Source organism: Anastrepha obliqua, chromosome 1, assembly GCF_027943255.1.
Source record: "Anastrepha obliqua isolate idAnaObli1 chromosome 1, idAnaObli1_1.0, whole genome shotgun sequence".
In the NCBI taxonomy this organism is placed as follows: Eukaryota; Metazoa; Arthropoda; class Insecta; order Diptera; family Tephritidae; genus Anastrepha; species Anastrepha obliqua.
The window spans coordinates 33447557-33455789 of record NC_072892.1 but is presented as its reverse complement, the minus strand read 5'-3'; the positions used below and the strand labels follow the sequence as shown (position 1 = coordinate 33455789).

The 8233-nt window shown below is 34.7% G+C and overlaps 1 protein-coding gene across 2 annotated transcripts in view; it reads left to right on the top strand.

Annotated features, from left to right (window-relative positions):
* Positions 1-113: 113 nt before the first annotated feature.
* The window catches only part of LOC129249249 (cyclin G), a 47780-nt gene continuing 39660 nt past the window's right edge, over positions 114-8233 (top strand). Inside the window, exon 1 of one of the 2 annotated variants that reach the window (XM_054888946.1) lies at positions 114-238. The gene's annotated coding sequence lies outside the window, so the exon portion shown is untranslated. The remainder of the gene's footprint in view (positions 239-8233) is intronic. The other variant, XM_054888962.1, reaches the window with a different exon arrangement.

Sequence of the window (8233 nt, the reverse complement as noted above, 5' to 3'; positions counted from 1 at the left end):
CGCGCAGTTTTAGTAAATGCACGAACCATTTGCCATTCGCGGTCCCATTTTTAGCAATAATTTGACATTTGCAATTGCAGCCAACTTCACGCCATCACCGGTATGGGGCAAGTGTCAAAATAGAAAAATCGAAATTCTTCCATGTCACAATTCTTGTTCGATTCGTGTTGAAAATTTTTTCTTCTAACCGGGACCAATAAAAAACACAAAAACTGACTCAACTTGCAGAAGCATCCGGGTAAGTAATCCATTTTTTGTATTACTAAAGCAATTTCTCAATTATTAGCGCGGATTAAATGCCGTTTGGGTGTGGGATGTTCAATGATATGAATGGGGTAGGCGATCGGACTATGTGATTTACGTACATACATCAGGCATCATATTTGTCAAATATAATAGTATTGTAGCACGTGAAATGAGGCAGCATAAGAAAATGTCGTACGTTTTCCAATCAGTTGTTTCAGGAAAACATTTTATCTTATGATTTTACTTCAGGCAACATTGAATAAAAATGCGTAATTTACATTACTCATGTGTACGCCGTGTTGTTACTGTATTGTGAGTGAGGGGAAAGTAGTGGTAGTGGTTGATCGAAGAGTGTAGTGAATAAGTGCGGAATCGAAGCAGTGCTAATGGAGCACATAGCAACAGCGACAAAAATAATTTGTAGTTCAGTATTGTTGCTGATGTAAATTTAGACGAAAAGTTTTTGATTTGATGATTATAGCTTTCCTTTTTACGAAGGAAAACACTTGATACCTTTAACGGTGTTTTACCTATGATTCGAAAGTTCGAAATATGAATTTCACAATTTTTTTTTAAAATTACACAGTCATGAGTAGAAGGCTATGAATATCAGCTGAATATAACTTTAAGCTTAATTAGATTTCTTTATGAAATATTTCAATAATTTTTCTGATCTATGCAGTACACCACGGGTAGATTTACAAAAACAATGCTTATAACGATCGGTTTCTAACGCGTAATTTCTTATGCCTGTGCGACTAAGTAAAGATAACGCACCGTTTCGTCAATCAACTCTACGCATTTTTTTTTAAACGTTCTTAATTCAAACCAAGTACATCATTGGCAAGGTAATTAAAATGCCTTTCTTTTGATGTAAAAACTTCTTAAGCTTTGACGTGAATTTTTGGAAAGATAAAATATTTATGAATATACGAAGTTACAAAACTTAGAAAGTTGTATAAAGTGTTTTTTTTTTCTAAAATTTGACCTATTAACATATTCCGCTTTCGATTCACCAACTCTGTCCTGTAGAAATTTCCGCTGGTCGATGATCAAGTGAGTGTTATTTCGCAAGTGACATCCTTAGGCCAAGACTTCCATATATAATTAGAGATATATTTTCCATAATTGAGAACGAATGCTTTGAGAAATAATGAAATTAAAAAACTGTTGCAGTTTACTTTCAGGCGGGCTGCTTTGAAAAGCAATCTTATTACATACAACGCAACTTTGTTGAGATGTTTTCGTAACCCCACCATAAATTTTCAAGTTCCGAGGAGAAAATATCGACACAACAATAAATATCATGCTCTTCTAGTCCATTTACCGAATCTCTCTTTGAAAGACTTCCATGGTACTAATAAGCAACGTTGGATTCAAGAGAATTTTTATTTATTTATTCAGTGTTACAAGGCAGTTGGTGAATCGAAAGCAGTTTCAGTATTTATAAAGCATATTCAGTTACATTTTGTTTCTGTACCTCTGTCGTCACCTTGTATGAAATGGCATCACATTCGTTGGTGTCTCTGGGAACAAGTAGTTTGACGATGTACCGAAACTGTGCAGCGGTCTTCGCAGTTGTGTTGTAGCAGCATAAACATCACCCATAAATAAGTGTTTGTTAAGAAATGCTGTTACATACAGTCCTTGGCTGGCTTCCGAGTCCTTCTTGTAAAGTAAACCCGATTCTCGTAGGAACGATGAGTTCACGGTGTTCAGTGACCCGTAAGGATGCCTGCCTGTAAGCATTCACAATAGAGCTCTCAATTTTTTCGCACATTTTCGAACAACCCGAGCGCATGGGCAACAACTGAGTACTCGCACACCTGTTCAATGCCCATAACTCGAAAAATTTCGAGTAATTTGAGTTCCGCTTGTTCTGATTATTTTGGCTTCGGTCAGCAATTTTTTTTTTACAAAAGTTTTACAAATTATTCATGCACGGTTGAAATAAATGCTGACAAAATTGAAAAATTTTTGCTTAGCTAGGCAAATTATTCAAAAGTCTGAAAATTTCGAACAAACATTGAATGCTCGCTTAAGCCCACGCTAATAACACTCCCCTCGTTGAAACATCATGTTTCCTGGGTTTACTGTTGGACAAGATTGAGGCCGGCGGCATATGACTAAATTGCTACAACAACAATAACATGTTCACATGTACATATTGTTCTGTGTGTAACATTACCATTTTCGATTTGTTCATTCGATTACGTAGAGTCTTTCACAAGAGGCGCCTAGATGTTTTAAAATAAGGCTGTTAGGCTTCACGATTTTTGTTCAAAATACGGCTCTTAACAATTATAGGTGAAAAAATTACATCTAATGTACATCCGCCAAACAGTCGATTCATGAAGTGTTGAGAACGTCGAGATATCGATGTGAAAGTTCGTTCAGCACCTCTTTGCGCTACAGCAGCAATATTCTCAACAGAACGTGCAGTTTTTGGTCTGCCAGTCTCTTTTTCCGATCTCTACAGAACCAGTTCCTTGAAAATTTTCGCACCAACCTTGGAATTGTCGACTAATTCGGACGTTTGTTGCCACCAAAAAAAGTCACAAATTTTGCGATATGTTCCTAAAGCTCGACCATTTTCATAATAAGTTTCAATAATTTTAACGCATTGTTTTCTATCGTGCAAAATTGTACAACTGTCTACTTGACAAATGTCAAAGATAACACAAAAAAGGTACTGTCTAGGCATTATTCGCTACTGACATCTATTATCTATGTGGAACTTTTGAAAGACCCTTTATTTACGGATACAATATCATTAGTTGTTAAGACAGATATGTGTACATACATATGTACGTACATACATACATACTTATGTAGAGTAGAGAAGTATTGATCTTAAGCGAAAGATATCAATTTTAGTACGTGACGAAGTAGTAGGGATCGAAGAAAAAGATGAATAAATTATTTGTTCGATCCCAGGCTGAAAACCTTCACCATCATGTCCGTTATTTATGGGTTAAACCGGACTATGCTGGACTGAAAGAAAAATAGAAAGAAATTGTAGTAAATTATGCTCAACGCACATACTAAGCTTCACATAAAACGCGTTCGAAAATATGCAAAAATTTATGATGAAAAAAGCAACGAAATCTTCAGTTGTATTATATGTATATTACATATGTATGTATGTATGTAAATTTGTTTGCCAATATTTTCTTTTTCTGTGTCATTTTCCCTTGTGTGAAAATAAATCGATTCAATGCAGCTATGAACATACATACATACGCATAAAGGCAAAAATCTATCTAATCTTTGGGTTGAATCGAAGCAAAAGTGCCAAGCGATGTAACTTTTTTTAAACTAAATTATTTCCTGCTATTTTTTGCTTCATTTGAATTTCAAATCAAGGGTTGACCTCTCCATTTTTTTGTTATCAATTAAACCTTATTGGATTCATTCACTGCGTGTACTCGTATGTGTTGTTTTTTGTCTTTCTTGCTTGCTTCTCTAGTTTGTATTGAATATGCAAAATACTTAGTGACTCCCGCCGGCGACTCATGCAACTATCGATTGATAGATTAAATTAATCAAATTAACTGCAGTTCACGCTATTAACAGTAAAAACAAAAACAAAAAAAACATAATTTGCATATGGTACGCTTGTACATACATACATACATATGTATATATTAACATATGTACGTAAAGTAAGTGGCATAATGATAAGGTCATCCCACATATTGATTAGTTTTAATTATATACATTTTTTTTTAATTTTATAAAAATATATTTCATTCCATAACAAAAGCCACATACATAAATCGAAATTTCAAACTTTGTGCAGACTTTTTAAACTTTCACGGAATTTCCATTAAAAATTCACTCTCTGTTGAGAATTTTTAGGAAATTCTTGGGAATGCGCTCTTATTGCCTTTAGTAAAATAAAGTGCAAGTGTGAAGTGGCTCAAAATTCACTTGATGTTAGATAATTTTTATTAAAATTAAAAAGAGAAAAATTAAAAATAAAAAAAGATAAACTAAAAATGAAATTAAAAAAAAAAATTAAATTAAAGATAAAATAAAAAAAATTAAACTAAAGATGAAATTAAAAAAAAAAAGAAAATTAAATTAAAGATAAAATAAAAAAAATTTAATTTAAATAAAATAATTAAAAAAAAAAATAACTTTAAATAAAAAAATCAAGCGGCCGTTCGAGCACTCAGCTCCTCTTATACCCACTCAGATGTGGTTCGATCCTGTCTCTTATCTCTTAACGAGATAAGTGTTCAGAATTCTGTCCAAGTTATCTGGATACCGGGTCACAGTGGATTCGAAGGTAACTGCAAAGCTGATGAGCTCGCAAGAGCTGGAGCTGCGCAATCAAATGTTAGTAACTTACCCACAATCCACATTCCGCTCTCAACATGCAAAATGCTCATCGATCGAGAATTTCACAGCATTGCTGATCGGAGGTGGCGAGTGGAAACTACTTGCGTTACGACCAGACAAATCTGGCCATCCTACAATTTGAAACAGACAAAAACCCTTATAAGTCTTTCGAAACACGAACTAAGGCATATAACATCTCTTATCACCGGCCACTGCCTTTTGGGCACTCACGCACGTCGGCTCGGGGTTCCTCAAAACGACCTGTGCAGATACTGCGAGGACGAAGATGAGGAAGTATCGAGCAGACATTTGCTGTGCAGTTGTCCGGGTCTAGCCAGAAATCGACTCGCTCTTCTAGGCTCTCCAACAATTGACAATCTTTCAGTACTCTCGGACCTGAAAATCGAATCTCTCATCAAATTTTCGAAACGAATTAATATCTTTGACCAAAATCTACAATAAAAATCTCGGTTAGATGGGGAAATCATTTAAAATAATGAGCTCTAGGGCAACACAACGGACCCAACTTGCGGTCTATGTGGCACTCCGATGCGGGGTCACCCTTAACTCTTTCCGTCACGCTCTTTACTGCGACATAAAAAATTTATTTTTTGTTGTTAATTGGTGAATATGGCATACAAGTAACACACGAATGCAAAAAAAAAATATTTATCGTTAGGTTTTTGAGAAACAAGGTGGTCACCACCAGTAACCACCATGACTGAAGGGTACACAAATTTATTAAAACTAATGCACTCAATTACTTCACTTTTTTATTTATTTTTAGAAAAAAGACAATACAAAATTTGGTAATAAATTTACAAATAATTATTTCTTGTGAAAATCTGAAAAACATGTCTTTCCTTTTCGGAGGCAAAGTGGGGCGTGGCATGTTCTGTATTGCCATACTGTGCGGACAGGGACGCTTTTGGTACTGCAAAAGGCGCATCTTCTAGGTGTGCCTCTAAGCGGTTGGTGTCGATTACTCTCATGGCGGATTTCAGCAGGCACGCTAGGCTTATACCGTTTTATAGCAACTGGTACAGGAGATCTTGGGCTTGAACCATTGCTGATCGCGGAATTTCCTCGAGCTCGCTTGTTTACGTAGCAAGCTGCTAACAGCCCCTGATAAATTGAGCGGCGAAAGTCCTTCAATGTCATCTCATCCAAATGAGGTCTGTTAATCTGAAGCTCTTTGTTAGCTATATAGCTATTGATAACGCAGCAATCCAAGAAATGAAAAAAAATTCGGTGCCACCACTTTTGGGATTTTCCGTCGATGGAGTAACACGCTTTTAATTGATCGAATTTATCAACGAAGTTCATATTGCTATTGTATTTCTTTACAGCGGATGGTTTATAATTATTTCTGAAGTTGCGGCGAAGAGTTTCAAGCATAGGACGGACTTTATATAACTTATCATAGTCTGGATGCTTTCTAGCAGGCATGAGATTATTGTCATTCAGATGCAAGCATCCAAGAAGCCAGCTGAAGCGATTTAGGGGCATACAAGAGGAAATGTAGGAGTCACGTAAATCAGGAGCAGAAGACCAGTAATCTTTGTCGGTAGCTTTTTATACCTATCACCATATTTATGGCCAAGAAAGTTTGTATTTCAGAAGAACTGGTAGGAGAAAAAGGTTTACCTTCTTGTGTTGCGTATAGGTTAGTTTGAAAGCTTATGACCTCAACCAAGTCCTCTGTTCAAAACATGCGAAACAATCGGAATGGTGTTACATCTTCCATTATATGATCAGCTAAGCCCACACTCTCAACAAACTCGCCAGGTATATCCATAGAGAAGGTCCTTTCCATTTAGGAGGCTGCAAGATCGTAGAGCTAACATTATTATTCTGACTTACAAAGTTTGATAATGGTATGATATGAATAGCTCTTCATGGATATTCTGTACATCTGCCCCACACACATCCAATATCGATTTTGACACTGGCCACTCAGGCGAGTCTAAATTTTCATCCTCATCGGAACTGGCTTCACAATCAGGTCCTGAAGGTAAATCTTCACACAAACATTCTTCAATTTCCCTTTGCGTCAATGATAGTTGCATTATTGAAATAATTGCCTAAAATATTGTAAATACCAAAGAAAGTCCCACTCATAGTGACCGTATAAAAAAGCAAATTCTAGGTACACTTACGTCACGGTGGTTACTGTTGCTAACCACCACTGATTATAAGAAATATTCGTAAAATAATCGAAATTTAAGCGAGAAAGCAACCACTGTGTATCAAACACACCACAAGAACTAAATTTGCACAAAAATCAAACCATAAATTGCGTTATTAAATTTATTATGAATTTTTACTTCTAGCTTTCACAAAAACGCGCGGCCACCGATTTTTACTTTAAATTTTCTCAACACGTGGTGGGTGAATTTCTAGCTATTAGCGTCCTCTTCACTTAAAAGGAAGCAATAATCAATATTCGTGCAAAATTAAAAACATAAATGTCCCCAACCGTCGTAAAAAAAATAAAAAATAGGTGGTTAGCAACGCTAACCACCGAGACGGAAAGAGTTAAACCAACCAACCAAACCCAAATAAAAAAATAAATTAAATTAAATAAAAAAATGAATTTAATTAAATAAAAAAATTCAATTAAATAAAAATATTAATTAAATTAAATAAAAAATAATAATTAAACTAAATAAAAAAAATAATTAAATTAAATAAAACAAATTAATTACATTCAATAAAAAAATTAATTAAATTCAATAAAAATTAAATTAAAATGAAAAAAAATTAAATAAATAATAATAAATAATAATAATAATAAAATTAACGAAAAATGTAATTAAAATTAAAACTTTAATTAAATTGAAATTAAGAAATTATAAAAAATTCGCTAATAGCTATAAATTAAGTAAAGCAGGGATTAAATGTATGTCTTTTGCTATTGAGCCCCATAAGTAAATGTAGTATATCCATAAGAAAATATAAAATTTAAATTTACTTTACTATATTGGTTGTGGGGTATATGGGTAACATGAGCATCACTGGAACTTCGGTGAGAAAAAGGCTTGAGGCTGTTTTTCTCTTTATTCTGTTAATGTCCAAACGAAGCTTTTATCCACGGTTTATAATAGCAACTTCATGAATTTCTACCCTTTTTCATTTCGTATTGCTTTTTCCACTAATTAGAGAAAACATGTTTGGTACTATATTTAGCGTTGTATTTTAATTTTTTGTCTAGGTGCGCTTGTATGCACCTACATAGGTACAAAGATTTTGATAAAAAAAAAAGGGTAAAATACGGTACACTAGACAGGGCTAGTATACTGGGGCGGCAGCCCTTGGTCGGGAATAAAAACCCGAGTCATTCCGGTAACGTAGAACCGGCTGCCATGGGAATGAAAAGATTTTGATCACTAGCTGTTGTTACTGCCGCATTGCTTAGCCCGATCTTTTGAGTTACTTTTTTTTTTTAATTTTACCAAAATGTTTTATACCTTAAATGTCTTAATTTTTTTACTTCTTGCAACGAACAATACAAACAGATCACACCATGGCAGTCGGAAACAGCTGTTATTGGCAATTTAATGCAATTTACGTGCTTCTTAGCGCGTAAACACCAGCCAAAATGTTCGGCTATTATCTTTAGTTCATGCTTATACAGTCG